Source organism: Schistocerca americana, chromosome 8 (genome assembly GCF_021461395.2).
Source record: "Schistocerca americana isolate TAMUIC-IGC-003095 chromosome 8, iqSchAmer2.1, whole genome shotgun sequence".
In the NCBI taxonomy this organism is placed as follows: Eukaryota; Metazoa; Arthropoda; class Insecta; order Orthoptera; family Acrididae; genus Schistocerca; species Schistocerca americana.
In genome coordinates, this window is record NC_060126.1 from 94,836,221 (window position 1) to 94,859,952 (window position 23,732).

The following is a 23,732-nucleotide window of genomic DNA, read 5'->3' on the forward strand; positions in this document are numbered from 1 at the left end:
GTAGCATATGAAACAAGAATAGCACGAAGCATTGGTAGTCAGGTGCCAAAGTCGCAGTATGGCATCAGGTGGCGATCGTATGTTTCTGTGGCCACCACTGGTTTGCAGCAAAGTGAATACCGCTAACTGAGAGCGCCGTGTTGTAGCCCCAGTGGCGCAATTGGTTAGCGCACGGTACTTATAAGGCAGTAGCCGTGAGCAATGCCGGGGTTGTGAGTTCGAGCCTCACCTGGGGCATACTTTTATTTCATAGCAGCTGTCTCTGACAGCAACAGGAGGCTAGGTTTGAGATGTATCAGCTATTTGAGTAACATAATTGTGCATTCGAGACGCTAGCTGCGTCTTCCTCGGTAGTATAGTGGTTAGTATCCCCGCCTGTCACGCGGGAGACCGGGGTTCGATTCCCCGCCGGGGAGGCACATCCGATTTTTAATTGCTGCTCTATCACTCGCCGAACTTAGTGTAGGACGTTTGCGGCTACTAGCACCATATCTCTCGCACAAGGGCACCTGTCTACAGCGCATCCTCGGTAGTATAGTGGTTAGTATCCCCGCCTGTCACGCGGGAGACCGGGGTTCGATTCCCCGCCGGGGAGGTGCGATTTTTATCTCACAAACCTGTTCGAGTGTTGCCCGTATGGGGGTCGTAAGAGCATTAACTTTGCGATCGTGGAGTGTAGTTGGCGCGAAATCTTAAAAAATGCTACATCTTAGGAAGTGGTTCTCGCATTCTTCACACTTCAGAATTACGGGGTTTGCTGTTAACGCTGAGTCAAAGCACCCCAGCCCACGCTGTGGGCGTAATAATCGAGCTCGACGCAGTCCGCAAAATAAATAATTTTAGCAGAGCGTGGTTTCGATCCACGGACCTCTGGGTTATGGGCCCAGCACGCTTCCACTGCGCCACTCTGCTGGCTAGGCTTGCGCCCGCTCTTCGCCACGTGACGTGGGACACTTGGAAAGTGTTGTCTGCGTCGCTTTCACACGCCTGTATTTAATTGCGTATCATCTCCTACAGCTCTCAGCTTGACTTGTCTCGACTTTGCTCGACTGACGCTACGCTGACGCTTGCAGGCAGCGATATTTACCACGATCGACTCGACATGCAGCTGCGAGATGCACAGGAGCAACAAAGCACTCCACGATGCGGCGACATACGAAATCCACTGCCCAGCTACGCGTCGGCAACTAACAAAATGCTGACCCTGCCAGGATTCGAACCTGGAATCTTCTGATCCGTAGTCAGACGCGTTATCCGTTGCGCCACAGGGCCAATGGCAGCACTTCTTTCTACGAGACAAGTGCAATTCGCTAAGAAACGTGTTCTCCATGGCTGAGCAAGCTCCCAAGGAAGGTACCTTTCGTGCAGCTGCGTGGCCGCAGTGCGCCTGCAGAGCTTAGAGCTTGCCACGCATCTGCTCTCGCTGTTCGACAGGTAGCAGAAGGCAAGGCGCGCGTTTTCCCGCGTTTTCTCGACGACGAGAGCCGGTTGATATGCATGTAAGCGTAGCATATGAAACAAGAATAGCACGAAGCATTGGTAGTCAGGTGCCAAAGTCGCAGTATGGCATCAGGTGGCGATCGTATGTTTCTGTGGCCACCACTGGTTTGCAGCAAAGTGAATACCGCTAACTGAGAGCGCCGTGTTGTAGCCCCAGTGGCGCAATTGGTTAGCGCACGGTACTTATAAGGCAGTAGCCGTGAGCAATGCCGGGGTTGTGAGTTCGAGCCTCACCTGGGGCATACTTTTATTTCATAGCAGCTGTCTCTGACAGCAACAGGAGGCTAGGTTTGAGATGTATCAGCTATTTGAGTAACATAATTGTGCATTCGAGACGCTAGCTGCGTCTTCCTCGGTAGTATAGTGGTTAGTATCCCCGCCTGTCACGCGGGAGACCGGGATTCGATTCCCCGCCGGGGAGGCACATCCGATTTTTAATTGCTGCTCTATCACTCGCCGAACTTAGTGTAGGACGTTTGCGGCTACTAGCACCATATCTCTCGCACAAGGGCACCTGCCTACAGCGCATCCTCGGTAGTATAGTGGTTAGTATCCCCGCCTGTCACGCGGGAGACCGGGGTTCGATTCCCCGCCGGGGAGGTGCGATTTTTATCTCACAAACCTGTTCGAGTGTTGCCCGTATGGGGGTCGTAAGAGCATTAACTTTGCGATCGTGGAGTGTAGTTGGCGCGAAATCTTAAAAAATGCTACATCTTAGGAAGTGGTTCTCGCATTCTTCACACTTCAGAATTACGGGGTTTGCTGTTAACGCTGAGTCAAAGCACCCCAGCCCACGCTGTGGGCGTAATAATCGAGCTCGACGCAGTCCGCAAAATAAATAATTTTAGCAGAGCGTGGTTTCGATCCACGGACCTCTGGGTTATGGGCCCAGCACGCTTCCACTGCGCCACTCTGCTGGCTAGGCTTGCGCCCGCTCTTCGCCACGTGACGTGGGACACTTGGAAAGTGTTGTCTGCGTCGCTTTCACACGCCTGTATTTAATTGCGTATCATCTCCTACAGCTCTCAGCTTGACTTGTCTCGACTTTGCTCGACTGACGCTACGCTGACGCTTGCAGGCAGCGATATTTACCACGATCGACTCGACATGCAGCTGCGAGATGCACAGGAGCAACAAAGCACTCCACGATGCGGCGACATACGAAATCCACTGCCCAGCTACGCGTCGGCAACTAACAAAATGCCGACCCTGCCAGGATTCGAACCTGGAATCTTCTGATCCGTAGTCAGACGCGTTATCCGTTGCGCCACAGGGCCAATGGCAGCACTTCTTTCTACGAGACAAGTGCAATTCGCTAAGAAACGTGTTCTCCATGGCTGAGCAAGCTCCCAAGGAAGGTACCTTTCGTGCAGCTGCGTGGCCGCAGTGCGCCTGCAGAGCTTAGAGCTTGCCACGCATCTGCTCTCGCTGTTCGACAGGTAGCAGAAGGCAAGGCGCGCGTTTTCCCGCGTTTTCTCGACGACGAGAGCCGGTTGATATGCATGTAAGCGTAGCATATGAAACAAGAATAGCACGAAGCATTGGTAGTCAGGTGCCAAAGTCGCAGTATGGCATCAGGTGGCGATCGTATGTTTCTGTGGCCACCACTGGTTTGCAGCAAAGTGAATACCGCTAACTGAGAGCGCCGTGTTGTAGCCCCAGTGGCGCAATTGGTTAGCGCACGGTACTTATAAGGCAGTAGCCGTGAGCAATGCCGGGGTTGTGAGTTCGAGCCTCACCTGGGGCATACTTTTATTTCATAGCAGCTGTCTCTGACAGCAACAGGAGGCTAGGTTTGAGATGTATCAGCTATTTGAGTAACATAATTGTGCATTCGAGACGCTAGCTGCGTCTTCCTCGGTAGTATAGTGGTTAGTATCCCCGCCTGTCACGCGGGAGACCGGGATTCGATTCCCCGCCGGGGAGGCACATCCGATTTTTAATTGCTGCTCTATCACTCGCCGAACTTAGTGTAGGACGTTTGCGGCTACTAGCACCATATCTCTCGCACAAGGGCACCTGCCTACAGCGCATCCTCGGTAGTATAGTGGTTAGTATCCCCGCCTGTCACGCGGGAGACCGGGGTTCGATTCCCCGCCGGGGAGGTGCGATTTTTATCTCACAAACCTGTTCGAGTGTTGCCCGTATGGGGGTCGTAAGAGCATTAACTTTGCGATCGTGGAGTGTAGTTGGCGCGAAATCTTAAAAAATGCTACATCTTAGGAAGTGGTTCTCGCATTCTTCACACTTCAGAATTACGGGGTTTGCTGTTAACGCTGAGTCAAAGCACCCCAGCCCACGCTGTGGGCGTAATAATCGAGCTCGACGCAGTCCGCAAAATAAATAATTTTAGCAGAGCGTGGTTTCGATCCACGGACCTCTGGGTTATGGGCCCAGCACGCTTCCACTGCGCCACTCTGCTGGCTAGGCTTGCGCCCGCTCTTCGCCACGTGACGTGGGACACTTGGAAAGTGTTGTCTGCGTCGCTTTCACACGCCTGTATTTAATTGCGTATCATCTCCTACAGCTCTCAGCTTGACTTGTCTCGACTTTGCTCGACTGACGCTACGCTGACGCTTGCAGGCAGCGATATTTACCACGATCGACTCGACATGCAGCTGCGAGATGCACAGGAGCAACAAAGCACTCCACGATGCGGCGACATACGAAATCCACTGCCCAGCTACGCGTCGGCAACTAACAAAATGCCGACCCTGCCAGGATTCGAACCTGGAATCTTCTGATCCGTAGTCAGACGCGTTATCCGTTGCGCCACAGGGCCAATGGCAGCACTTCTTTCTACGAGACAAGTGCAATTCGCTAAGAAACGTGTTCTCCATGGCTGAGCAAGCTCCCAAGGAAGGTACCTTTCGTGCAGCTGCGTGGCCGCAGTGCGCCTGCAGAGCTTAGAGCTTGCCACGCATCTGCTCTCGCTGTTCGACAGGTAGCAGAAGGCAAGGCGCGCGTTTTCCCGCGTTTTCTCGACGACGAGAGCCGGTTGATATGCATGTAAGCGTAGCATATGAAACAAGAATAGCACGAAGCATTGGTAGTCAGGTGCCAAAGTCGCAGTATGGCATCAGGTGGCGATCGTATGTTTCTGTGGCCACCACTGGTTTGCAGCAAAGTGAATACCGCTAACTGAGAGCGCCGTGTTGTAGCCCCAGTGGCGCAATTGGTTAGCGCACGGTACTTATAAGGCAGTAGCCGTGAGCAATGCCGGGGTTATGAGTTCGAGCCTCACCTGGGGCATACTTTTATTTCATAGCAGCTGTCTCTGACAGCAACAGGAGGCTAGGTTTGAGATGTATCAGCTATTTGAGTAACATAATTGTGCATTCGAGACGCTAGCTGCGTCTTCCTCGGTAGTATAGTGGTTAGTATCCCCGCCTGTCACGCGGGAGACCGGGGTTCGATTCCCCGCCGGGGAGGCACATCCGATTTTTAATTGCTGCTCTATCACTCGCCGAACTTAGTGTAGGACGTTTGCGGCTACTAGCACCATATCTCTCGCACAAGGGCACCTGTCTACAGCGCATCCTCGGTAGTATAGTGGTTAGTATCCCCGCCTGTCACGCGGGAGACCGGGGTTCGATTCCCCGCCGGGGAGGTGCGATTTTTATCTCACAAACCTGTTCGAGTGTTGCCCGTATGGGGGTCGTAAGAGCATTAACTTTGCGATCGTGGAGTGTAGTTGGCGCGAAATCTTAAAAAATGCTACATCTTAGGAAGTGGTTCTCGCATTCTTCACACTTCAGAATTACGGGGTTTGCTGTTAACGCTGAGTCAAAGCACCCCAGCCCACGCTGTGGGCGTAATAATCGAGCTCGACGCAGTCCGCAAAATAAATAATTTTAGCAGAGCGTGGTTTCGATCCACGGACCTCTGGGTTATGGGCCCAGCACGCTTCCACTGCGCCACTCTGCTGGCTAGGCTTGCGCCCGCTCTTCGCCACGTGACGTGGGACACTTGGAAAGTGTTGTCTGCGTCGCTTTCACACGCCTGTATTTAATTGCGTATCATCTCCTACAGCTCTCAGCTTGACTTGTCTCGACTTTGCTCGACTGACGCTACGCTGACGCTTGCAGGCAGCGATATTTACCACGATCGACTCGACATGCAGCTGCGAGATGCACAGGAGCAACAAAGCACTCCACGATGCGGCGACATACGAAATCCACTGCCCAGCTACGCGTCGGCAACTAACAAAATGCTGACCCTGCCAGGATTCGAACCTGGAATCTTCTGATCCGTAGTCAGACGCGTTATCCGTTGCGCCACAGGGCCAATGGCAGCACTTCTTTCTACGAGACAAGTGCAATTCGCTAAGAAACGTGTTCTCCATGGCTGAGCAAGCTCCCAAGGAAGGTACCTTTCGTGCAGCTGCGTGGCCGCAGTGCGCCTGCAGAGCTTAGAGCTTGCCACGCATCTGCTCTCGCTGTTCGACAGGTAGCAGAAGGCAAGGCGCGCGTTTTCCCGCGTTTTCTCGACGACGAGAGCCGGTTGATATGCATGTAAGCGTAGCATATGAAACAAGAATAGCACGAAGCATTGGTAGTCAGGTGCCAAAGTCGCAGTATGGCATCAGGTGGCGATCGTATGTTTCTGTGGCCACCACTGGTTTGCAGCAAAGTGAATACCGCTAACTGAGAGCGCCGTGTTGTAGCCCCAGTGGCGCAATTGGTTAGCGCACGGTACTTATAAGGCAGTAGCCGTGAGCAATGCCGGGGTTGTGAGTTCGAGCCTCACCTGGGGCATACTTTTATTTCATAGCAGCTGTCTCTGACAGCAACAGGAGGCTAGGTTTGAGATGTATCAGCTATTTGAGTAACATAATTGTGCATTCGAGACGCTAGCTGCGTCTTCCTCGGTAGTATAGTGGTTAGTATCCCCGCCTGTCACGCGGGAGACCGGGATTCGATTCCCCGCCGGGGAGGCACATCCGATTTTTAATTGCTGCTCTATCACTCGCCGAACTTAGTGTAGGACGTTTGCGGCTACTAGCACCATATCTCTCGCACAAGGGCACCTGCCTACAGCGCATCCTCGGTAGTATAGTGGTTAGTATCCCCGCCTGTCACGCGGGAGACCGGGGTTCGATTCCCCGCCGGGGAGGTGCGATTTTTATCTCACAAACCTGTTCGAGTGTTGCCCGTATGGGGGTCGTAAGAGCATTAACTTTGCGATCGTGGAGTGTAGTTGGCGCGAAATCTTAAAAAATGCTACATCTTAGGAAGTGGTTCTCGCATTCTTCACACTTCAGAATTACGGGGTTTGCTGTTAACGCTGAGTCAAAGCACCCCAGCCCACGCTGTGGGCGTAATAATCGAGCTCGACGCAGTCCGCAAAATAAATAATTTTAGCAGAGCGTGGTTTCGATCCACGGACCTCTGGGTTATGGGCCCAGCACGCTTCCACTGCGCCACTCTGCTGGCTAGGCTTGCGCCCGCTCTTCGCCACGTGACGTGGGACACTTGGAAAGTGTTGTCTGCGTCGCTTTCACACGCCTGTATTTAATTGCGTATCATCTCCTACAGCTCTCAGCTTGACTTGTCTCGACTTTGCTCGACTGACGCTACGCTGACGCTTGCAGGCAGCGATATTTACCACGATCGACTCGACATGCAGCTGCGAGATGCACAGGAGCAACAAAGCACTCCACGATGCGGCGACATACGAAATCCACTGCCCAGCTACGCGTCGGCAACTAACAAAATGCCGACCCTGCCAGGATTCGAACCTGGAATCTTCTGATCCGTAGTCAGACGCGTTATCCGTTGCGCCACAGGGCCAATGGCAGCACTTCTTTCTACGAGACAAGTGCAATTCGCTAAGAAACGTGTTCTCCATGGCTGAGCAAGCTCCCAAGGAAGGTACCTTTCGTGCAGCTGCGTGGCCGCAGTGCGCCTGCAGAGCTTAGAGCTTGCCACGCATCTGCTCTCGCTGTTCGACAGGTAGCAGAAGGCAAGGCGCGCGTTTTCCCGCGTTTTCTCGACGACGAGAGCCGGTTGATATGCATGTAAGCGTAGCATATGAAACAAGAATAGCACGAAGCATTGGTAGTCAGGTGCCAAAGTCGCAGTATGGCATCAGGTGGCGATCGTATGTTTCTGTGGCCACCACTGGTTTGCAGCAAAGTGAATACCGCTAACTGAGAGCGCCGTGTTGTAGCCCCAGTGGCGCAATTGGTTAGCGCACGGTACTTATAAGGCAGTAGCCGTGAGCAATGCCGGGGTTGTGAGTTCGAGCCTCACCTGGGGCATACTTTTATTTCATAGCAGCTGTCTCTGACAGCAACAGGAGGCTAGGTTTGAGATGTATCAGCTATTTGAGTAACATAATTGTGCATTCGAGACGCTAGCTGCGTCTTCCTCGGTAGTATAGTGGTTAGTATCCCCGCCTGTCACGCGGGAGACCGGGATTCGATTCCCCGCCGGGGAGGCACATCCGATTTTTAATTGCTGCTCTATCACTCGCCGAACTTAGTGTAGGACGTTTGCGGCTACTAGCACCATATCTCTCGCACAAGGGCACCTGCCTACAGCGCATCCTCGGTAGTATAGTGGTTAGTATCCCCGCCTGTCACGCGGGAGACCGGGGTTCGATTCCCCGCCGGGGAGGTGCGATTTTTATCTCACAAACCTGTTCGAGTGTTGCCCGTATGGGGGTCGTAAGAGCATTAACTTTGCGATCGTGGAGTGTAGTTGGCGCGAAATCTTAAAAAATGCTACATCTTAGGAAGTGGTTCTCGCATTCTTCACACTTCAGAATTACGGGGTTTGCTGTTAACGCTGAGTCAAAGCACCCCAGCCCACGCTGTGGGCGTAATAATCGAGCTCGACGCAGTCCGCAAAATAAATAATTTTAGCAGAGCGTGGTTTCGATCCACGGACCTCTGGGTTATGGGCCCAGCACGCTTCCACTGCGCCACTCTGCTGGCTAGGCTTGCGCCCGCTCTTCGCCACGTGACGTGGGACACTTGGAAAGTGTTGTCTGCGTCGCTTTCACACGCCTGTATTTAATTGCGTATCATCTCCTACAGCTCTCAGCTTGACTTGTCTCGACTTTGCTCGACTGACGCTACGCTGACGCTTGCAGGCAGCGATATTTACCACGATCGACTCGACATGCAGCTGCGAGATGCACAGGAGCAACAAAGCACTCCACGATGCGGCGACATACGAAATCCACTGCCCAGCTACGCGTCGGCAACTAACAAAATGCCGACCCTGCCAGGATTCGAACCTGGAATCTTCTGATCCGTAGTCAGACGCGTTATCCGTTGCGCCACAGGGCCAATGGCAGCACTTCTTTCTACGAGACAAGTGCAATTCGCTAAGAAACGTGTTCTCCATGGCTGAGCAAGCTCCCAAGGAAGGTACCTTTCGTGCAGCTGCGTGGCCGCAGTGCGCCTGCAGAGCTTAGAGCTTGCCACGCATCTGCTCTCGCTGTTCGACAGGTAGCAGAAGGCAAGGCGCGCGTTTTCCCGCGTTTTCTCGACGACGAGAGCCGGTTGATATGCATGTAAGCGTAGCATATGAAACAAGAATAGCACGAAGCATTGGTAGTCAGGTGCCAAAGTCGCAGTATGGCATCAGGTGGCGATCGTATGTTTCTGTGGCCACCACTGGTTTGCAGCAAAGTGAATACCGCTAACTGAGAGCGCCGTGTTGTAGCCCCAGTGGCGCAATTGGTTAGCGCACGGTACTTATAAGGCAGTAGCCGTGAGCAATGCCGGGGTTATGAGTTCGAGCCTCACCTGGGGCATACTTTTATTTCATAGCAGCTGTCTCTGACAGCAACAGGAGGCTAGGTTTGAGATGTATCAGCTATTTGAGTAACATAATTGTGCATTCGAGACGCTAGCTGCGTCTTCCTCGGTAGTATAGTGGTTAGTATCCCCGCCTGTCACGCGGGAGACCGGGGTTCGATTCCCCGCCGGGGAGGCACATCCGATTTTTAATTGCTGCTCTATCACTCGCCGAACTTAGTGTAGGACGTTTGCGGCTACTAGCACCATATCTCTCGCACAAGGGCACCTGTCTACAGCGCATCCTCGGTAGTATAGTGGTTAGTACCCCCGCCTGTCACGCGGGAGACCGGGGTTCGATTCCCCGCCGGGGAGGTGCGATTTTTATCTCACAAACCTGTTCGAGTGTTGCCCGTATGGGGGTCGTAAGAGCATTAACTTTGCGATCGTGGAGTGTAGTTGGCGCGAAATCTTAAAAAATGCTACATCTTAGGAAGTGGTTCTCGCATTCTTCACACTTCAGAATTACGGGGTTTGCTGTTAACGCTGAGTCAAAGCACCCCAGCCCACGCTGTGGGCGTAATAATCGAGCTCGACGCAGTCCGCAAAATAAATAATTTTAGCAGAGCGTGGTTTCGATCCACGGACCTCTGGGTTATGGGCCCAGCACGCTTCCACTGCGCCACTCTGCTGGCTAGGCTTGCGCCCGCTCTTCGCCACGTGACGTGGGACACTTGGAAAGTGTTGTCTGCGTCGCTTTCACACGCCTGTATTTAATTGCGTATCATCTCCTACAGCTCTCAGCTTGACTTGTCTCGACTTTGCTCGACTGACGCTACGCTGACGCTTGCAGGCAGCGATATTTACCACGATCGACTCGACATGCAGCTGCGAGATGCACAGGAGCAACAAAGCACTCCACGATGCGGCGACATACGAAATCCACTGCCCAGCTACGCGTCGGCAACTAACAAAATGCTGACCCTGCCAGGATTCGAACCTGGAATCTTCTGATCCGTAGTCAGACGCGTTATCCGTTGCGCCACAGGGCCAATGGCAGCACTTCTTTCTACGAGACAAGTGCAATTCGCTAAGAAACGTGTTCTCCATGGCTGAGCAAGCTCCCAAGGAAGGTACCTTTCGTGCAGCTGCGTGGCCGCAGAGCTTAGAGCTTGCCACGCATCTGCTCTCGCTGTTCGACAGGTAGCAGAAGGCAAGGCGCGCGTTTTCCCGCGTTTTCTCGACGACGAGAGCCGGTTGATATGCATGTAAGCGTAGCATATGAAACAAGAATAGCACGAAGCATTGGTAGTCAGGTGCCAAAGTCGCAGTATGGCATCAGGTGGCGATCGTATGTTTCTGTGGCCACCACTGGTTTGCAGCAAAGTGAATACCGCTAACTGAGAGCGCCGTGTTGTAGCCCCAGTGGCGCAATTGGTTAGCGCACGGTACTTATAAGGCAGTAGCCGTGAGCAATGCCGGGGTTGTGAGTTCGAGCCTCACCTGGGGCATACTTTTATTTCATAGCAGCTGTCTCTGACAGCAACAGGAGGCTAGGTTTGAGATGTATCAGCTATTTGAGTAACATAATTGTGCATTCGAGACGCTAGCTGCGTCTTCCTCGGTAGTATAGTGGTTAGTATCCCCGCACGTCACGCGGGAGACCGGGGTTCGATTCCCCGCCGGGGAGGCACATCCGATTTTTAATTGCTGCTCTATCACTCGCCGAACTTAGTGTAGGACGTTTGCGGCTACTAGCACCATATCTCTCGCACAAGGGCACCTGCCTACAGCGCATCCTCGGTAGTATAGTGGTTAGTATCCCCGCCTGTCACGCGGGAGACCGGGGTTCGATTCCCCGCTGGGGAGGTGCGATTTTTATCTCACAAACCTGTTCGAGTGTTGCCCGTATGGGGGTCGTAAGAGCATTAACTTTGCGATCGTGGAGTGTAGTTGGCGCGAAATCTTAAAAAATGCTACATCTTAGGAAGTGGTTCTCGCATTCTTCACACTTCAGAATTACGGGGTTTGCTGTTAACGCTGAGTCAAAGCACCCCAGCCCACGCTGTGGGCGTAATAATCGAGCTCGACGCAGTCCGCAAAATAAATAATTTTAGCAGAGCGTGGTTTCGATCCACGGACCTCTGGGTTATGGGCCCAGCACGCTTCCACTGCGCCACTCTGCTGGCTAGGCTTGCGCCCGCTCTTCGCCACGTGACGTGGGACACTTGGAAAGTGTTGTCTGCGTCGCTTTCACACGCCTGTATTTAATTGCGTATCATCTCCTACAGCTCTCAGCTTGACTTGTCTCGACTTTGCTCGACTGACGCTACGCTGACGCTTGCAGGCAGCGATATTTACCACGATCGACTCGACATGCAGCTGCGAGATGCACAGGAGCAACAAAGCACTCCACGATGCGGCGACATACGAAATCCACTGCCCAGCTACGCGTCGGCAACTAACAAAATGCTGACCCTGCCAGGATTCGAACCTGGAATCTTCTGATACGTAGTCAGACGCGTTATCCGTTGCGCCACAGGGCCAATGGCAGCACTTCTTTCTACGAGACAAGTGCAATTCGCTAAGAAACGTGTTCTCCATGGCTGAGCAAGCTCCCAAGGAAGGTACCTTTCGTGCAGCTGCGTGGCCGCAGTGCGCCTGCAGAGCTTAGAGCTTGCCACGCATCTGCTCTCGCTGTTCGACAGGTAGCAGAAGGCAAGGCGCGCGTTTTCCCGCGTTTTCTCGACGACGAGAGCCGGTTGATATGCATGTAAGCGTAGCATATGAAACAAGAATAGCACGAAGCATTGGTAGTCAGGTGCCAAAGTCGCAGTATGGCATCAGGTGGCGATCGTATGTTTCTGTGGCCACCACTGGTTTGCAGCAAAGTGAATACCGCTAACTGAGAGCGCCGTGTTGTAGCCCCAGTGGCGCAATTGGTTAGCGCACGGTACTTATAAGGCAGTAGCCGTGAGCAATGCCGGGGTTGTGAGTTCGAGCCTCACCTGGGGCATACTTTTATTTCATAGCAGCTGTCTCTGACAGCAACAGGAGGCTAGGTTTGAGATGTATCAGCTATTTGAGTAACATAATTGTGCATTCGAGACGCTAGCTGCGTCTTCCTCGGTAGTATAGTGGTTAGTATCCCCGCCTGTCACGCGGGAGACCGGGGTTCGATTCCCCGCCGGGGAGGCACATCCGATTTTTAATTGCTGCTCTATCACTCGCCGAACTTAGTGTAGGACGTTTGCGGCTACTAGCACCATATCTCTCGCACAAGGGCACCTGTCTACAGCGCATCCTCGGTAGTATAGTGGTTAGTATCCCCGCCTGTCACGCGGGAGACCGGGGTTCGATTCCCCGCCGGGGAGGTGCGATTTTTATCTCACAAACCTGTTCGAGTGTTGCCCGTATGGGGGTCGTAAGAGCATTAACTTTGCGATCGTGGAGTGTAGTTGGCGCGAAATCTTAAAAAATGCTACATCTTAGGAAGTGGTTCTCGCATTCTTCACACTTCAGAATTACGGGGTTTGCTGTTAACGCTGAGTCAAAGCACCCCAGCCCACGCTGTGGGCGTAATAATCGAGCTCGACGCAGTCCGCAAAATAAATAATTTTAGCAGAGCGTGGTTTCGATCCACGGACCTCTGGGTTATGGGCCCAGCACGCTTCCACTGCGCCACTCTGCTGGCTAGGCTTGCGCCCGCTCTTCGCCACGTGACGTGGGACACTTGGAAAGTGTTGTCTGCGTCGCTTTCACACGCCTGTATTTAATTGCGTATCATCTCCTACAGCTCTCAGCTTGACTTGTCTCGACTTTGCTCGACTGACGCTACGCTGACGCTTGCAGGCAGCGATATTTACCACGATCGACTCGACATGCAGCTGCGAGATGCACAGGAGCAACAAAGCACTCCACGATGCGGCGACATACGAAATCCACTGCCCAGCTACGCGTCGGCAACTAACAAAATGCCGACCCTGCCAGGATTCGAACCTGGAATCTTCTGATCCGTAGTCAGACGCGTTATCCGTTGCGCCACAGGGCCAATGGCAGCACTTCTTTCTACGAGACAAGTGCAATTCGCTAAGAAACGTGTTCTCCATGGCTGAGCAAGCTCCCAAGGAAGGTACCTTTCGTGCAGCTGCGTGGCCGCAGTGCGCCTGCAGAGCTTAGAGCTTGCCACGCATCTGCTCTCGCTGTTCGACAGGTAGCAGAAGGCAAGGCGCGCGTTTTCCCGCGTTTTCTCGACGACGAGAGCCGGTTGATATGCATGTAAGCGTAGCATATGAAACAAGAATAGCACGAAGCATTGGTAGTCAGGTGCCAAAGTCGCAGTATGGCATCAGGTGGCGATCGTATGTTTCTGTGGCCACCACTGGTTTGCAGCAAAGTGAATACCGCTAACTGAGAGCGCCGTGTTGTAGCCCCAGTGGCGCAATTGGTTAGCGCACGGTACTTATAAGGCAGTAGCCGTGAGCAATGCCGGGGTTGTGAGTTCGAGCCTCACCTGGGGCATACTTTTATTTCATAGCAGCTGTCTCTGACAGCAACAGGAGGCTAGGTTTGAGATGTATCAGCTATTTGAGTAACATAATTGTGCATTCGAGACGCTAGCTGCGTCTTCCTCGGTAGTATAGTGGTTAGTATCCCCGCCTGTCACGCGGGAGACCGGGATTCGATTCCCCGCCGGGGAGGCACATCCGATTTTTAATTGCTGCTCTATCACTCGCCGAACTTAGTGTAGGACGTTTGCGGCTACTAGCACCATATCTCTCGCACAAGGGCACCTGCCTACAGCGCATCCTCGGTAGTATAGTGGTTAGTATCCCCGCCTGTCACGCGGGAGACCGGGGTTCGATTCCCCGCCGGGGAGGTGCGATTTTTATCTCACAAACCTGTTCGAGTGTTGCCCGTATGGGGGTCGTAAGAGCATTAACTTTGCGATCGTGGAGTGTAGTTGGCGCGAAATCTTAAAAAATGCTACATCTTAGGAAGTGGTTCTCGCATTCTTCACACTTCAGAATTACGGGGTTTGCTGTTAACGCTGAGTCAAAGCACCCCAGCCCACGCTGTGGGCGTAATAATCGAGCTCGACGCAGTCCGCAAAATAAATAATTTTAGCAGAGCGTGGTTTCGATCCACGGACCTCTGGGTTATGGGCCCAGCACGCTTCCACTGCGCCACTCTGCTGGCTAGGCTTGCGCCCGCTCTTCGCCACGTGACGTGGGACACTTGGAAAGTGTTGTCTGCGTCGCTTTCACACGCCTGTATTTAATTGCGTATCATCTCCTACAGCTCTCAGCTTGACTTGTCTCGACTTTGCTCGACTGACGCTACGCTGACGCTTGCAGGCAGCGATATTTACCACGATCGACTCGACATGCAGCTGCGAGATGCACAGGAGCAACAAAGCACTCCACGATGCGGCGACATACGAAATCCACTGCCCAGCTACGCGTCGGCAACTAACAAAATGCCGACCCTGCCAGGATTCGAACCTGGAATCTTCTGATCCGTAGTCAGACGCGTTATCCGTTGCGCCACAGGGCCAATGGCAGCACTTCTTTCTACGAGACAAGTGCAATTCGCTAAGAAACGTGTTCTCCATGGCTGAGCAAGCTCCCAAGGAAGGTACCTTTCGTGCAGCTGCGTGGCCGCAGAGCTTAGAGCTTGCCACGCATCTGCTCTCGCTGTTCGACAGGTAGCAGAAGGCAAGGCGCGCGTTTTCCCCGCGTTTTCTCGACGACGAGAGCCGGTTGATATGCATGTAAGCGTAGCATATGAAACAAGAATAGCACGAAGCATTGGTAGTCAGGTGCCAAAGTCGCAGTATGGCATCAGGTGGCGATCGTATGTTTCTGTGGCCACCACTGGTTTGCAGCAAAGTGAATACCGCTAACTGAGAGCGCCGTGTTGTAGCCCCAGTGGCGCAATTGGTTAGCGCACGGTACTTATAAGGCAGTAGCCGTGAGCAATGCCGGGGTTGTGAGTTCGAGCCTCACCTGGGGCATACTTTTATTTCATAGCAGCTGTCTCTGACAGCAACAGGAGGCTAGGTTTGAGATGTATCAGCTATTTGAGTAACATAATTGTGCATTCGAGACGCTAGCTGCGTCTTCCTCGGTAGTATAGTGGTTAGTATCCCCGCACGTCACGCGGGAGACCGGGGTTCGATTCCCCGCCGGGGAGGCACATCCGATTTTTAATTGCTGCTCTATCACTCGCCGAACTTAGTGTAGGACGTTTGCGGCTACTAGCACCATATCTCTCGCACAAGGGCACCTGTCTACAGCGCATCCTCGGTAGTATAGTGGTTAGTATCCCCGCCTGTCACGCGGGAGACCGGGGTTCGATTCCCCGCCGGGGAGGTGCGATTTTTATCTCACAAACCTGTTCGAGTGTTGCCCGTATGGGGGTCGTAAGAGCATTAACTTTGCGATCGTGGAGTGTAGTTGGCGCGAAATCTTAAAAAATGCTACATCTTAGGAAGTGGTTCTCGCATTCTTCACACTTCAGAATTACGGGGTTTGCTGTTAACGCTGAGTCAAAGCACCCCAGCCCACGCTGTGGGCGTAATAATCGAGCTCGACGCAGTCCGCAAAATAAATAATTTTAGCAGAGCGTGGTTTCGATCCACGGACCTCTGGGTTATGGGCCCAGCACGCTTCCACTGCGCCACTCTGCTGGCTAGGCTTGCGCCCGCTCTTCGCCACGTGACGTGGGACACTTGGAAAGTGTTGTCTGCGTCGCTTTCACACGCCTGTATTTAATTGCGTATCATCTCCTACAGCTCTCAGCTTGACTTGTCTCGACTTTGCTCGACTGACGCTACGCTGACGCTTGCAGGCAGCGATATTTACCACGATCGACTCGACATGCAGCTGCGAGATGCACAGGAGCAACAAAGCACTCCACGATGCGGCGACATACGAAATCCACTGCCCAGCTACGCGTCGGCAACTAACAAAATGCTGACCCTGCCAGGATTCGAACCTGGAATCTTCTGATCCGTAGTCAGACGCGTTATCCGTTGCGCCACAGGGCCAATGGCAGCACTTCTTTCTACGAGACAAGTGCAATTCGCTAAGAAACGTGTTCTCCATGGCTGAGCAAGCTCCCAAGGAAGGTACCTTTCGTGCAGCTGCGTGGCCGCAGTGCGCCTGCAGAGCTTAGAGCTTGCCACGCATCTGCTCTCGCTGTTCGACAGGTAGCAGAAGGCAAGGCGCGCGTTTTCCCGCGTTTTCTCGACGACGAGAGCCGGTTGATATGCATGTAAGCGTAGCATATGAAACAAGAATAGCACGAAGCATTGGTAGTCAGGTGCCAAAGTCGCAGTATGGCATCAGGTGGCGATCGTATGTTTCTGTGGCCACCACTGGTTTGCAGCAAAGTGAATACCGCTAACTGAGAGCGCCGTGTTGTAGCCCCAGTGGCGCAATTGGTTAGCGCACGGTACTTATAAGGCAGTAGCCGTGAGCAATGCCGGGGTTGTGAGTTCGAGCCTCACCTGGGGCATACTTTTATTTCATAGCAGCTGTCTCTGACAGCAACAGGAGGCTAGGTTTGAGATGTATCAGCTATTTGAGTAACATAATTGTGCATTCGAGACGCTAGCTGCGTCTTCCTCGGTAGTATAGTGGTTAGTATCCCCGCACGTCACGCGGGAGACCGGGGTTCGATTCCCCGCCGGGGAGGCACATCCGATTTTTAATTGCTGCTCTATCACTCGCCGAACTTAGTGTAGGACGTTTGCGGCTACTAGCACCATATCTCTCGCACAAGGGCACCTGCCTACAGCGCATCCTCGGTAGTATAGTGGTTAGTATCCCCGCCTGTCACGCGGGAGACCGGGGTTCGATTCCCCGCCGGGGAGGTGCGATTTTTATCTCACAAACCTGTTCGAGTGTTGCCCGTATGGGGGTCGTAAGAGCATTAACTTTGCGATCGTGGAGTGTAGTTGGCGCGAAATCTTAAAAAATGCTACATCTTAGGAAGTGGTTCTCGCATTCTTCACACTTCAGAATTACGGGGTTTGCTGTTAACGCTGAGTCAAAGCACCCCAGCCCACGCTGTGGGCGTAATAATCGAGCTCGACGCAGTCCGCAAAATAAATAATTTTAGCAGAGCGTGGTTTCGATCCACGGACCTCTGGGTTATGGGCCCAGCACGCTTCCACTGCGCCACTCTGCTGGCTAGGCTTGCGCCCGCTCTTCGCCACGTGACGTGGGACACTTGGAAAGTGTTGTCTGCGTCGCTTTCACACGCCTGTATTTAATTGCGTATCATCTCCTACAGCTCTCAGCTTGACTTGTCTCGACTTTGCTCGACTGACGCTACGCTGACGCTTGCAGGCAGCGATATTTACCACGATCGACTCGACATGCAGCTGCGAGATGCACAGGAGCAACAAAGCACTCCACGATGCGGCGACATACGAAATCCACTGCCCAGCTACGCGTCGGCAACTAACAAAATGCTGACCCTGCCAGGATTCGAACCTGGAATCTTCTGATCCGTAGTCAGACGCGTTATCCGTTGCGCCACAGGGCCAATGGCAGCACTTCTTTCTACGAGACAAGTGCAATTCGCTAAGAAACGTGTTCTCCATGGCTGAGCAAGCTCCCAAGGAAGGTACCTTTCGTGCAGCTGCGTGGCCGCAGTGCGCCTGCAGAGCTTAGAGCTTGCCACGCATCTGCTCTCGCTGTTCGACAGGTAGCAGAAGGCAAGGCGCGCGTTTTCCCGCGTTTTCTCGACGACGAGAGCCGGTTGATATGCATGTAAGCGTAGCATATGAAACAAGAATAGCACGAAGCATTGGTAGTCAGGTGCCAAAGTCGCAGTATGGCATCAGGTGGCGATCGTATGTTTCTGTGGCCACCACTGGTTTGCAGCAAAGTGAATACCGCTAACTGAGAGCGCCGTGTTGTAGCCCCAGTGGCGCAATTGGTTAGCGCACGGTACTTATAAGGCAGTAGCCGTGAGCAATGCCGGGGTTGTGAGTTCGAGCCTCACCTGGGGCATACTTTTATTTCATAGCAGCTGTCTCTGACAGCAACAGGAGGCTAGGTTTGAGATGTATCAGCTATTTGAGTAACATAATTGTGCATTCGAGACGCTAGCTGCGTCTTCCTCGGTAGTATAGTGGTTAGTATCCCCGCACGTCACGCGGGAGACCGGGGTTCGATTCCCCGCCGGGGAGGCACATCCGATTTTTAATTGCTGCTCTATCACTCGCCGAACTTAGTGTAGGACGTTTGCGGCTACTAGCACCATATCTCTCGCACAAGGGCACCTGCCTACAGCGCATCCTCGGTAGTATAGTGGTTAGTATCCCCGCCTGTCACGCGGGAGACCGGGGTTCGATTCCCCGCCGGGGAGGTGCGATTTTTATCTCACAAACCTGTTCGAGTGTTGCCCGTATGGGGGTCGTAAGAGCATTAACTTTGCGATCGTGGAGTGTAGTTGGCGCGAAATCTTAAAAAATGCTACATCTTAGGAAGTGGTTCTCGCATTCTTCACACTTCAGAATTACGGGGTTTGCTGTTAACGCTGAGTCAAAGCACCCCAGCCCACGCTGTGGGCGTAATAATCGAGCTCGACGCAGTCCGCAAAATAAATAATTTTAGCAGAGCGTGGTTTCGATCCACGGACCTCTGGGTTATGGGCCCAGCACGCTTCCACTGCGCCACTCTGCTGGCTAGGCTTGCGCCCGCTCTTCGCCACGTGACGTGGGACACTTGGAAAGTGTTGTCTGCGTCGCTTTCACACGCCTGTATTTAATTGCGTATCATCTCCTACAGCTCTCAGCTTGACTTGTCTCGACTTTGCTCGACTGACGCTACGCTGACGCTTGCAGGCAGCGATATTTACCACGATCGACTCGACATGCAGCTGCGAGATGCACAGGAGCAACAAAGCACTCCACGATGCGGCGACATACGAAATCCACTGCCCAGCTACGCGTCGGCAACTAACAAAATGCTGACCCTGCCAGGATTCGAACCTGGAATCTTCTGATACGTAGTCAGACGCGTTATCCGTTGCGCCACAGGGCCAATGGCAGCACTTCTTTCTACGAGACAAGTGCAATTCGCTAAGAAACGTGTTCTCCATGGCTGAGCAAGCTCCCAAGGAAGGTACCTTTCGTGCAGCTGCGTGGCCGCAGTGCGCCTGCAGAGCTTAGAGCTTGCCACGCATCTGCTCTCGCTGTTCGACAGGTAGCAGAAGGCAAGGCGCGCGTTTTCCCGCGTTTTCTCGACGACGAGAGCCGGTTGATATGCATGTAAGCGTAGCATATGAAACAAGAATAGCACGAAGCATTGGTAGTCAGGTGCCAAAGTCGCAGTATGGCATCAGGTGGCGATCGTATGTTTCTGTGGCCACCACTGGTTTGCAGCAAAGTGAATACCGCTAACTGAGAGCGCCGTGTTGTAGCCCCAGTGGCGCAATTGGTTAGCGCACGGTACTTATAAGGCAGTAGCCGTGAGCAATGCCGGGGTTGTGAGTTCGAGCCTCACCTGGGGCATACTTTTATTTCATAGCAGCTGTCTCTGACAGCAACAGGAGGCTAGGTTTGAGATGTATCAGCTATTTGAGTAACATAATTGTGCATTCGAGACGCTAGCTGCGTCTTCCTCGGTAGTATAGTGGTTAGTATCCCCGCCTGTCACGCGGGAGACCGGGGTTCGATTCCCCGCCGGGGAGGCACATCCGATTTTTAATTGCTGCTCTATCACTCGCCGAACTTAGTGTAGGACGTTTGCGGCTACTAGCACCATATCTCTCGCACAAGGGCACCTGTCTACAGCGCATCCTCGGTAGTATAGTGGTTAGTATCCCCGCCTGTCACGCGGGAGACCGGGGTTCGATTCCCCGCCGGGGAGGTGCGATTTTTATCTCACAAACCTGTTCGAGTGTTGCCCGTATGGGGGTCGTAAGAGCATTAACTTTGCGATCGTGGAGTGTAGTTGGCGCGAAATCTTAAAAAATGCTACATCTTAGGAAGTGGTTCTCGCATTCTTCACACTTCAGAATTACGGGGTTTGCTGTTAACGCTGAGTCAAAGCACCCCAGCCCACGCTGTGGGCGTAATAATCGAGCTCGACGCAGTCCGCAAAATAAATAATTTTAGCAGAGCGTGGTTTCGATCCACGGACCTCTGGGTTATGGGCCCAGCACGCTTCCACTGCGCCACTCTGCTGGCTAGGCTTGCGCCCGCTCTTCGCCACGTGACGTGGGACACTTGGAAAGTGTTGTCTGCGTCGCTTTCACACGCCTGTATTTAATTGCGTATCATCTCCTACAGCTCTCAGCTTGACTTGTCTCGACTTTGCTCGACTGACGCTACGCTGACGCTTGCAGGCAGCGATATTTACCACGATCGACTCGACATGCAGCTGCGAGATGCACAGGAGCAACAAAGCACTCCACGATGCGGCGACATACGAAATCCACTGCCCAGCTACGCGTCGGCAACTAACAAAATGCTGACCCTGCCAGGATTCGAACCTGGAATCTTCTGATACGTAGTCAGACGCGTTATCCGTTGCGCCACAGGGCCAATGGCAGCACTTCTTTCTACGAGACAAGTGCAATTCGCTAAGAAACGTGTTCTCCATGGCTGAGCAAGCTCCCAAGGAAGGTACCTTTCGTGCAGCTGCGTGGCCGCAGTGCGCCTGCAGAGCTTAGAGCTTGCCACGCATCTGCTCTCGCTGTTCGACAGGTAGCAGAAGGCAAGGCGCGCGTTTTCCCGCGTTTTCTCGACGACGAGAGCCGGTTGATATGCATGTAAGCGTAGCATATGAAACAAGAATAGCACGAAGCATTGGTAGTCAGGTGCCAAAGTCGCAGTATGGCATCAGGTGGCGATCGTATGTTTCTGTGGCCACCACTGGTTTGCAGCAAAGTGAATACCGCTAACTGAGAGCGCCGTGTTGTAGCCCCAGTGGCGCAATTGGTTAGCGCACGGTACTTATAAGGCAGTAGCCGTGAGCAATGCCGGGGTTGTGAGTTCGAGCCTCACCTGGGGCATACTTTTATTTCATAGCAGCTGTCTCTGACAGCAACAGGAGGCTAGGTTTGAGATGTATCAGCTATTTGAGTAACATAATTGTGCATTCGAGACGCTAGCTGCGTCTTCCTCGGTAGTATAGTGGTTAGTATCCCCGCCTGTCACGCGGGAGACCGGGGTTCGATTCCCCGCCGGGGAGGCACATCCGATTTTTAATTGCTGCTCTATCACTCGCCGAACTTAGTGTAGGACGTTTGCGGCTACTAGCACCATATCTCTCGCACAAGGGCACCTGTCTACAGCGCATCCTCGGTAGTATAGTGGTTAGTATCCCCGCCTGTCACGCGGGAGACCGGGGTTCGATTCCCCGCCGGGGAGGTGCGATTTTTATCTCACAAACCTGTTCGAGTGTTGCCCGTATGGGGGTCGTAAGAGCATTAACTTTGCGATCGTGGAGTGTAGTTGGCGCGAAATCTTAAAAAATGCTACATCTTAGGAAGTGGTTCTCGCATTCTTCACACTTCAGAATTACGGGGTTTGCTGTTAACGCTGAGTCAAAGCACCCCAGCCCACGCTGTGGGCGTAATAATCGAGCTCGACGCAGTCCGCAAAATAAATAATTTTAGCAGAGCGTGGTTTCGATCCACGGACCTCTGGGTTATGGGCCCAGCACGCTTCCACTGCGCCACTCTGCTGGCTAGGCTTGCGCCCGCTCTTCGCCACGTGACGTGGGACACTTGGAAAGTGTTGTCTGCGTCGCTTTCACACGCCTGTATTTAATTGCGTATCATCTCCTACAGCTCTCAGCTTGACTTGTCTCGACTTTGCTCGACTGACGCTACGCTGACGCTTGCAGGCAGCGATATTTACCACGATCGACTCGACATGCAGCTGCGAGATGCACAGGAGCAACAAAGCACTCCACGATGCGGCGACATACGAAATCCACTGCCCAGCTACGCGTCGGCAACTAACAAAATGCTGACCCTGCCAGGATTCGAACCTGGAATCTTCTGATACGTAGTCAGACGCGTTATCCGTTGCGCCACAGGGCCAATGGCAGCACTTCTTTCTACGAGACAAGTGCAATTCGCTAAGAAACGTGTTCTCCATGGCTGAGCAAGCTCCCAAGGAAGGTACCTTTCGTGCAGCTGCGTGGCCGCAGTGCGCCTGCAGAGCTTAGAGCTTGCCACGCATCTGCTCTCGCTGTTCGACAGGTAGCAGAAGGCAAGGCGCGCGTTTTCCCGCGTTTTCTCGACGACGAGAGCCGGTTGATATGCATGTAAGCGTAGCATATGAAACAAGAATAGCACGAAGCATTGGTAGTCAGGTGCCAAAGTCGCAGTATGGCATCAGGTGGCGATCGTATGTTTCTGTGGCCACCACTGGTTTGCAGCAAAGTGAATACCGCTAACTGAGAGCGCCGTGTTGTAGCCCCAGTGGCGCAATTGGTTAGCGCACGGTACTTATAAGGCAGTAGCCGTGAGCAATGCCGGCGTTGTGAGTTCGAGCCTCACCTGGGGCATACTTTTATTTCATAGCAGCTGTCTCTGACAGCAACAGGAGGCTAGGTTTGAGATGTATCAGCTATTTGAGTAACATAATTGTGCATTCGAGACGCTAGCTGCGTCTTCCTCGGTAGTATAGTGGTTAGTATCCCCGCCTGTCACGCGGGAGACCGGGGTTCGATTCCCCGCCGGGGAGGCACATCCGATTTTTAATTGCTGCTCTATCACTCGCCGAACTTAGTGTAGGACGTTTGCGGCTACTAGCACCATATCTCTCGCACAAGGGCACCTGCCTACAGCGCATCCTCGGTAGTATAGTGGTTAGTATCCCCGCCTGTCACGCGGGAGACCGGGGTTCGATTCCCCGCCGGGGAGGTGCGATTTTTATCTCACAAACCTGTTCGAGTGTTGCCCGTATGGGGGTCGTAAGAGCATTAACTTTGCGATCGTGGAGTGTAGTTGGCGCGAAATCTTAAAAAATGCTACATCTTAGGAAGTGGTTCTCGCATTCTTCACACTTCAGAATTACGGGGTTTGCTGTTAACGCTGAGTCAAAGCACCCCAGCCCACGCTGTGGGCGTAATAATCGAGCTCGACGCAGTCCGCAAAATAAATAATTTTAGCAGAGCGTGGTTTCGATCCACGGACCTCTGGGTTATGGGCCCAGCACGCTTCCACTGCGCCACTCTGCTGGCTAGGCTTGCGCCCGCTCTTCGCCACGTGACGTGGGACACTTGGAAAGTGTTGTCTGCGTCGCTTTCACACGCCTGTATTTAATTGCGTATCATCTCCTACAGCTCTCAGCTTGACTTGTCTCGACTTTGCTCGACTGACGCTACGCTGACGCTTGCAGGCAGCGATATTTACCACGATCGACTCGACATGCAGCTGCGAGATGCACAGGAGCAACAAAGCACTCCACGATGCGGCGACATACGAAATCCACTGCCCAGCTACG

General features: G+C 53.2%; 75 non-coding genes across 75 annotated transcripts; 44 read left to right on the forward strand and 31 right to left on the reverse strand.

Annotated features, from left to right (window-relative positions):
• The first annotated feature begins 145 nt into the window (after nucleotides 1-145).
• Nucleotides 146-237, forward strand: Trnai-uau. The gene is given in 2 exon segments: nucleotides 146-183; nucleotides 202-237. It is a non-coding gene; the product is annotated as a tRNA-Ile (tRNA).
• Nucleotides 238-344: 107 nt separating this feature from the next.
• Trnad-guc lies at nucleotides 345-416 on the forward strand. The gene has a single exon. It is a non-coding gene; the product is annotated as a tRNA-Asp (tRNA).
• Nucleotides 417-523: 107 nt separating this feature from the next.
• Nucleotides 524-595, forward strand: Trnad-guc. The gene has a single exon. It is a non-coding gene; the product is annotated as a tRNA-Asp (tRNA).
• A 245-nt stretch (nucleotides 596-840) lies between these two features.
• On the reverse strand, nucleotides 841-912 carry Trnam-cau. Its single transcript has one exon. It is a non-coding gene; the product is annotated as a tRNA-Met (tRNA).
• Nucleotides 913-1,199: 287 nt separating this feature from the next.
• On the reverse strand, nucleotides 1,200-1,272 carry Trnar-acg. The gene has a single exon. It is a non-coding gene; the product is annotated as a tRNA-Arg (tRNA).
• A 378-nt stretch (nucleotides 1,273-1,650) lies between these two features.
• Nucleotides 1,651-1,742, forward strand: Trnai-uau. Its single transcript is given in 2 exon segments — nucleotides 1,651-1,688; nucleotides 1,707-1,742. It is a non-coding gene; the product is annotated as a tRNA-Ile (tRNA).
• A 107-nt stretch (nucleotides 1,743-1,849) lies between these two features.
• Nucleotides 1,850-1,921, forward strand: Trnad-guc. Its single transcript has one exon. It is a non-coding gene; the product is annotated as a tRNA-Asp (tRNA).
• Nucleotides 1,922-2,028: 107 nt separating this feature from the next.
• On the forward strand, nucleotides 2,029-2,100 carry Trnad-guc. Its single transcript has one exon. It is a non-coding gene; the product is annotated as a tRNA-Asp (tRNA).
• A 245-nt stretch (nucleotides 2,101-2,345) lies between these two features.
• Trnam-cau lies at nucleotides 2,346-2,417 on the reverse strand. Its single transcript has one exon. It is a non-coding gene; the product is annotated as a tRNA-Met (tRNA).
• Nucleotides 2,418-2,704: 287 nt separating this feature from the next.
• Trnar-acg lies at nucleotides 2,705-2,777 on the reverse strand. The gene has a single exon. It is a non-coding gene; the product is annotated as a tRNA-Arg (tRNA).
• Nucleotides 2,778-3,155: 378 nt separating this feature from the next.
• Nucleotides 3,156-3,247, forward strand: Trnai-uau. The gene is given in 2 exon segments: nucleotides 3,156-3,193; nucleotides 3,212-3,247. It is a non-coding gene; the product is annotated as a tRNA-Ile (tRNA).
• Nucleotides 3,248-3,354: 107 nt separating this feature from the next.
• Nucleotides 3,355-3,426, forward strand: Trnad-guc. The gene has a single exon. It is a non-coding gene; the product is annotated as a tRNA-Asp (tRNA).
• A 107-nt stretch (nucleotides 3,427-3,533) lies between these two features.
• Nucleotides 3,534-3,605, forward strand: Trnad-guc. The gene has a single exon. It is a non-coding gene; the product is annotated as a tRNA-Asp (tRNA).
• A 245-nt stretch (nucleotides 3,606-3,850) lies between these two features.
• Trnam-cau lies at nucleotides 3,851-3,922 on the reverse strand. The gene has a single exon. It is a non-coding gene; the product is annotated as a tRNA-Met (tRNA).
• Nucleotides 3,923-4,209: 287 nt separating this feature from the next.
• On the reverse strand, nucleotides 4,210-4,282 carry Trnar-acg. The gene has a single exon. It is a non-coding gene; the product is annotated as a tRNA-Arg (tRNA).
• Nucleotides 4,283-4,660: 378 nt separating this feature from the next.
• Trnai-uau lies at nucleotides 4,661-4,752 on the forward strand. Its single transcript is given in 2 exon segments — nucleotides 4,661-4,698; nucleotides 4,717-4,752. It is a non-coding gene; the product is annotated as a tRNA-Ile (tRNA).
• Nucleotides 4,753-4,859: 107 nt separating this feature from the next.
• Nucleotides 4,860-4,931, forward strand: Trnad-guc. The gene has a single exon. It is a non-coding gene; the product is annotated as a tRNA-Asp (tRNA).
• Nucleotides 4,932-5,038: 107 nt separating this feature from the next.
• On the forward strand, nucleotides 5,039-5,110 carry Trnad-guc. The gene has a single exon. It is a non-coding gene; the product is annotated as a tRNA-Asp (tRNA).
• A 245-nt stretch (nucleotides 5,111-5,355) lies between these two features.
• Trnam-cau lies at nucleotides 5,356-5,427 on the reverse strand. Its single transcript has one exon. It is a non-coding gene; the product is annotated as a tRNA-Met (tRNA).
• A 287-nt stretch (nucleotides 5,428-5,714) lies between these two features.
• Nucleotides 5,715-5,787, reverse strand: Trnar-acg. Its single transcript has one exon. It is a non-coding gene; the product is annotated as a tRNA-Arg (tRNA).
• Nucleotides 5,788-6,165: 378 nt separating this feature from the next.
• On the forward strand, nucleotides 6,166-6,257 carry Trnai-uau. The gene is given in 2 exon segments: nucleotides 6,166-6,203; nucleotides 6,222-6,257. It is a non-coding gene; the product is annotated as a tRNA-Ile (tRNA).
• A 107-nt stretch (nucleotides 6,258-6,364) lies between these two features.
• On the forward strand, nucleotides 6,365-6,436 carry Trnad-guc. Its single transcript has one exon. It is a non-coding gene; the product is annotated as a tRNA-Asp (tRNA).
• A 107-nt stretch (nucleotides 6,437-6,543) lies between these two features.
• Nucleotides 6,544-6,615, forward strand: Trnad-guc. Its single transcript has one exon. It is a non-coding gene; the product is annotated as a tRNA-Asp (tRNA).
• Nucleotides 6,616-6,860: 245 nt separating this feature from the next.
• Nucleotides 6,861-6,932, reverse strand: Trnam-cau. Its single transcript has one exon. It is a non-coding gene; the product is annotated as a tRNA-Met (tRNA).
• Nucleotides 6,933-7,219: 287 nt separating this feature from the next.
• Trnar-acg lies at nucleotides 7,220-7,292 on the reverse strand. The gene has a single exon. It is a non-coding gene; the product is annotated as a tRNA-Arg (tRNA).
• Nucleotides 7,293-7,670: 378 nt separating this feature from the next.
• Nucleotides 7,671-7,762, forward strand: Trnai-uau. Its single transcript is given in 2 exon segments — nucleotides 7,671-7,708; nucleotides 7,727-7,762. It is a non-coding gene; the product is annotated as a tRNA-Ile (tRNA).
• Nucleotides 7,763-7,869: 107 nt separating this feature from the next.
• On the forward strand, nucleotides 7,870-7,941 carry Trnad-guc. Its single transcript has one exon. It is a non-coding gene; the product is annotated as a tRNA-Asp (tRNA).
• A 107-nt stretch (nucleotides 7,942-8,048) lies between these two features.
• Trnad-guc lies at nucleotides 8,049-8,120 on the forward strand. Its single transcript has one exon. It is a non-coding gene; the product is annotated as a tRNA-Asp (tRNA).
• A 245-nt stretch (nucleotides 8,121-8,365) lies between these two features.
• Trnam-cau lies at nucleotides 8,366-8,437 on the reverse strand. The gene has a single exon. It is a non-coding gene; the product is annotated as a tRNA-Met (tRNA).
• Nucleotides 8,438-8,724: 287 nt separating this feature from the next.
• On the reverse strand, nucleotides 8,725-8,797 carry Trnar-acg. Its single transcript has one exon. It is a non-coding gene; the product is annotated as a tRNA-Arg (tRNA).
• A 378-nt stretch (nucleotides 8,798-9,175) lies between these two features.
• Nucleotides 9,176-9,267, forward strand: Trnai-uau. The gene is given in 2 exon segments: nucleotides 9,176-9,213; nucleotides 9,232-9,267. It is a non-coding gene; the product is annotated as a tRNA-Ile (tRNA).
• A 107-nt stretch (nucleotides 9,268-9,374) lies between these two features.
• Nucleotides 9,375-9,446, forward strand: Trnad-guc. Its single transcript has one exon. It is a non-coding gene; the product is annotated as a tRNA-Asp (tRNA).
• Nucleotides 9,447-9,553: 107 nt separating this feature from the next.
• On the forward strand, nucleotides 9,554-9,625 carry Trnad-guc. The gene has a single exon. It is a non-coding gene; the product is annotated as a tRNA-Asp (tRNA).
• A 245-nt stretch (nucleotides 9,626-9,870) lies between these two features.
• On the reverse strand, nucleotides 9,871-9,942 carry Trnam-cau. Its single transcript has one exon. It is a non-coding gene; the product is annotated as a tRNA-Met (tRNA).
• A 287-nt stretch (nucleotides 9,943-10,229) lies between these two features.
• On the reverse strand, nucleotides 10,230-10,302 carry Trnar-acg. The gene has a single exon. It is a non-coding gene; the product is annotated as a tRNA-Arg (tRNA).
• A 367-nt stretch (nucleotides 10,303-10,669) lies between these two features.
• Nucleotides 10,670-10,761, forward strand: Trnai-uau. Its single transcript is given in 2 exon segments — nucleotides 10,670-10,707; nucleotides 10,726-10,761. It is a non-coding gene; the product is annotated as a tRNA-Ile (tRNA).
• A 286-nt stretch (nucleotides 10,762-11,047) lies between these two features.
• Trnad-guc lies at nucleotides 11,048-11,119 on the forward strand. The gene has a single exon. It is a non-coding gene; the product is annotated as a tRNA-Asp (tRNA).
• A 245-nt stretch (nucleotides 11,120-11,364) lies between these two features.
• Nucleotides 11,365-11,436, reverse strand: Trnam-cau. Its single transcript has one exon. It is a non-coding gene; the product is annotated as a tRNA-Met (tRNA).
• Nucleotides 11,437-11,723: 287 nt separating this feature from the next.
• Trnar-acg lies at nucleotides 11,724-11,796 on the reverse strand. Its single transcript has one exon. It is a non-coding gene; the product is annotated as a tRNA-Arg (tRNA).
• Nucleotides 11,797-12,174: 378 nt separating this feature from the next.
• Nucleotides 12,175-12,266, forward strand: Trnai-uau. Its single transcript is given in 2 exon segments — nucleotides 12,175-12,212; nucleotides 12,231-12,266. It is a non-coding gene; the product is annotated as a tRNA-Ile (tRNA).
• Nucleotides 12,267-12,373: 107 nt separating this feature from the next.
• On the forward strand, nucleotides 12,374-12,445 carry Trnad-guc. The gene has a single exon. It is a non-coding gene; the product is annotated as a tRNA-Asp (tRNA).
• Nucleotides 12,446-12,552: 107 nt separating this feature from the next.
• Trnad-guc lies at nucleotides 12,553-12,624 on the forward strand. The gene has a single exon. It is a non-coding gene; the product is annotated as a tRNA-Asp (tRNA).
• A 245-nt stretch (nucleotides 12,625-12,869) lies between these two features.
• Trnam-cau lies at nucleotides 12,870-12,941 on the reverse strand. The gene has a single exon. It is a non-coding gene; the product is annotated as a tRNA-Met (tRNA).
• A 287-nt stretch (nucleotides 12,942-13,228) lies between these two features.
• Trnar-acg lies at nucleotides 13,229-13,301 on the reverse strand. The gene has a single exon. It is a non-coding gene; the product is annotated as a tRNA-Arg (tRNA).
• Nucleotides 13,302-13,679: 378 nt separating this feature from the next.
• On the forward strand, nucleotides 13,680-13,771 carry Trnai-uau. The gene is given in 2 exon segments: nucleotides 13,680-13,717; nucleotides 13,736-13,771. It is a non-coding gene; the product is annotated as a tRNA-Ile (tRNA).
• A 107-nt stretch (nucleotides 13,772-13,878) lies between these two features.
• Nucleotides 13,879-13,950, forward strand: Trnad-guc. Its single transcript has one exon. It is a non-coding gene; the product is annotated as a tRNA-Asp (tRNA).
• A 107-nt stretch (nucleotides 13,951-14,057) lies between these two features.
• Trnad-guc lies at nucleotides 14,058-14,129 on the forward strand. The gene has a single exon. It is a non-coding gene; the product is annotated as a tRNA-Asp (tRNA).
• Nucleotides 14,130-14,374: 245 nt separating this feature from the next.
• On the reverse strand, nucleotides 14,375-14,446 carry Trnam-cau. Its single transcript has one exon. It is a non-coding gene; the product is annotated as a tRNA-Met (tRNA).
• A 287-nt stretch (nucleotides 14,447-14,733) lies between these two features.
• Trnar-acg lies at nucleotides 14,734-14,806 on the reverse strand. Its single transcript has one exon. It is a non-coding gene; the product is annotated as a tRNA-Arg (tRNA).
• A 368-nt stretch (nucleotides 14,807-15,174) lies between these two features.
• Nucleotides 15,175-15,266, forward strand: Trnai-uau. Its single transcript is given in 2 exon segments — nucleotides 15,175-15,212; nucleotides 15,231-15,266. It is a non-coding gene; the product is annotated as a tRNA-Ile (tRNA).
• A 286-nt stretch (nucleotides 15,267-15,552) lies between these two features.
• Nucleotides 15,553-15,624, forward strand: Trnad-guc. The gene has a single exon. It is a non-coding gene; the product is annotated as a tRNA-Asp (tRNA).
• A 245-nt stretch (nucleotides 15,625-15,869) lies between these two features.
• Nucleotides 15,870-15,941, reverse strand: Trnam-cau. Its single transcript has one exon. It is a non-coding gene; the product is annotated as a tRNA-Met (tRNA).
• Nucleotides 15,942-16,228: 287 nt separating this feature from the next.
• Trnar-acg lies at nucleotides 16,229-16,301 on the reverse strand. The gene has a single exon. It is a non-coding gene; the product is annotated as a tRNA-Arg (tRNA).
• A 378-nt stretch (nucleotides 16,302-16,679) lies between these two features.
• Trnai-uau lies at nucleotides 16,680-16,771 on the forward strand. Its single transcript is given in 2 exon segments — nucleotides 16,680-16,717; nucleotides 16,736-16,771. It is a non-coding gene; the product is annotated as a tRNA-Ile (tRNA).
• Nucleotides 16,772-17,057: 286 nt separating this feature from the next.
• Trnad-guc lies at nucleotides 17,058-17,129 on the forward strand. Its single transcript has one exon. It is a non-coding gene; the product is annotated as a tRNA-Asp (tRNA).
• A 245-nt stretch (nucleotides 17,130-17,374) lies between these two features.
• On the reverse strand, nucleotides 17,375-17,446 carry Trnam-cau. The gene has a single exon. It is a non-coding gene; the product is annotated as a tRNA-Met (tRNA).
• A 287-nt stretch (nucleotides 17,447-17,733) lies between these two features.
• Nucleotides 17,734-17,806, reverse strand: Trnar-acg. Its single transcript has one exon. It is a non-coding gene; the product is annotated as a tRNA-Arg (tRNA).
• A 378-nt stretch (nucleotides 17,807-18,184) lies between these two features.
• On the forward strand, nucleotides 18,185-18,276 carry Trnai-uau. The gene is given in 2 exon segments: nucleotides 18,185-18,222; nucleotides 18,241-18,276. It is a non-coding gene; the product is annotated as a tRNA-Ile (tRNA).
• A 286-nt stretch (nucleotides 18,277-18,562) lies between these two features.
• On the forward strand, nucleotides 18,563-18,634 carry Trnad-guc. The gene has a single exon. It is a non-coding gene; the product is annotated as a tRNA-Asp (tRNA).
• A 245-nt stretch (nucleotides 18,635-18,879) lies between these two features.
• Trnam-cau lies at nucleotides 18,880-18,951 on the reverse strand. Its single transcript has one exon. It is a non-coding gene; the product is annotated as a tRNA-Met (tRNA).
• Nucleotides 18,952-19,238: 287 nt separating this feature from the next.
• Trnar-acg lies at nucleotides 19,239-19,311 on the reverse strand. The gene has a single exon. It is a non-coding gene; the product is annotated as a tRNA-Arg (tRNA).
• Nucleotides 19,312-19,689: 378 nt separating this feature from the next.
• On the forward strand, nucleotides 19,690-19,781 carry Trnai-uau. Its single transcript is given in 2 exon segments — nucleotides 19,690-19,727; nucleotides 19,746-19,781. It is a non-coding gene; the product is annotated as a tRNA-Ile (tRNA).
• Nucleotides 19,782-19,888: 107 nt separating this feature from the next.
• Trnad-guc lies at nucleotides 19,889-19,960 on the forward strand. The gene has a single exon. It is a non-coding gene; the product is annotated as a tRNA-Asp (tRNA).
• A 107-nt stretch (nucleotides 19,961-20,067) lies between these two features.
• Trnad-guc lies at nucleotides 20,068-20,139 on the forward strand. The gene has a single exon. It is a non-coding gene; the product is annotated as a tRNA-Asp (tRNA).
• Nucleotides 20,140-20,384: 245 nt separating this feature from the next.
• On the reverse strand, nucleotides 20,385-20,456 carry Trnam-cau. Its single transcript has one exon. It is a non-coding gene; the product is annotated as a tRNA-Met (tRNA).
• A 287-nt stretch (nucleotides 20,457-20,743) lies between these two features.
• Nucleotides 20,744-20,816, reverse strand: Trnar-acg. The gene has a single exon. It is a non-coding gene; the product is annotated as a tRNA-Arg (tRNA).
• A 378-nt stretch (nucleotides 20,817-21,194) lies between these two features.
• On the forward strand, nucleotides 21,195-21,286 carry Trnai-uau. Its single transcript is given in 2 exon segments — nucleotides 21,195-21,232; nucleotides 21,251-21,286. It is a non-coding gene; the product is annotated as a tRNA-Ile (tRNA).
• A 107-nt stretch (nucleotides 21,287-21,393) lies between these two features.
• Trnad-guc lies at nucleotides 21,394-21,465 on the forward strand. The gene has a single exon. It is a non-coding gene; the product is annotated as a tRNA-Asp (tRNA).
• Nucleotides 21,466-21,572: 107 nt separating this feature from the next.
• On the forward strand, nucleotides 21,573-21,644 carry Trnad-guc. Its single transcript has one exon. It is a non-coding gene; the product is annotated as a tRNA-Asp (tRNA).
• A 245-nt stretch (nucleotides 21,645-21,889) lies between these two features.
• Nucleotides 21,890-21,961, reverse strand: Trnam-cau. Its single transcript has one exon. It is a non-coding gene; the product is annotated as a tRNA-Met (tRNA).
• A 287-nt stretch (nucleotides 21,962-22,248) lies between these two features.
• Trnar-acg lies at nucleotides 22,249-22,321 on the reverse strand. Its single transcript has one exon. It is a non-coding gene; the product is annotated as a tRNA-Arg (tRNA).
• A 378-nt stretch (nucleotides 22,322-22,699) lies between these two features.
• Nucleotides 22,700-22,791, forward strand: Trnai-uau. Its single transcript is given in 2 exon segments — nucleotides 22,700-22,737; nucleotides 22,756-22,791. It is a non-coding gene; the product is annotated as a tRNA-Ile (tRNA).
• Nucleotides 22,792-22,898: 107 nt separating this feature from the next.
• Nucleotides 22,899-22,970, forward strand: Trnad-guc. Its single transcript has one exon. It is a non-coding gene; the product is annotated as a tRNA-Asp (tRNA).
• A 107-nt stretch (nucleotides 22,971-23,077) lies between these two features.
• On the forward strand, nucleotides 23,078-23,149 carry Trnad-guc. The gene has a single exon. It is a non-coding gene; the product is annotated as a tRNA-Asp (tRNA).
• Nucleotides 23,150-23,394: 245 nt separating this feature from the next.
• On the reverse strand, nucleotides 23,395-23,466 carry Trnam-cau. The gene has a single exon. It is a non-coding gene; the product is annotated as a tRNA-Met (tRNA).
• Between the last annotated feature and the right edge of the window lie 266 nt (nucleotides 23,467-23,732).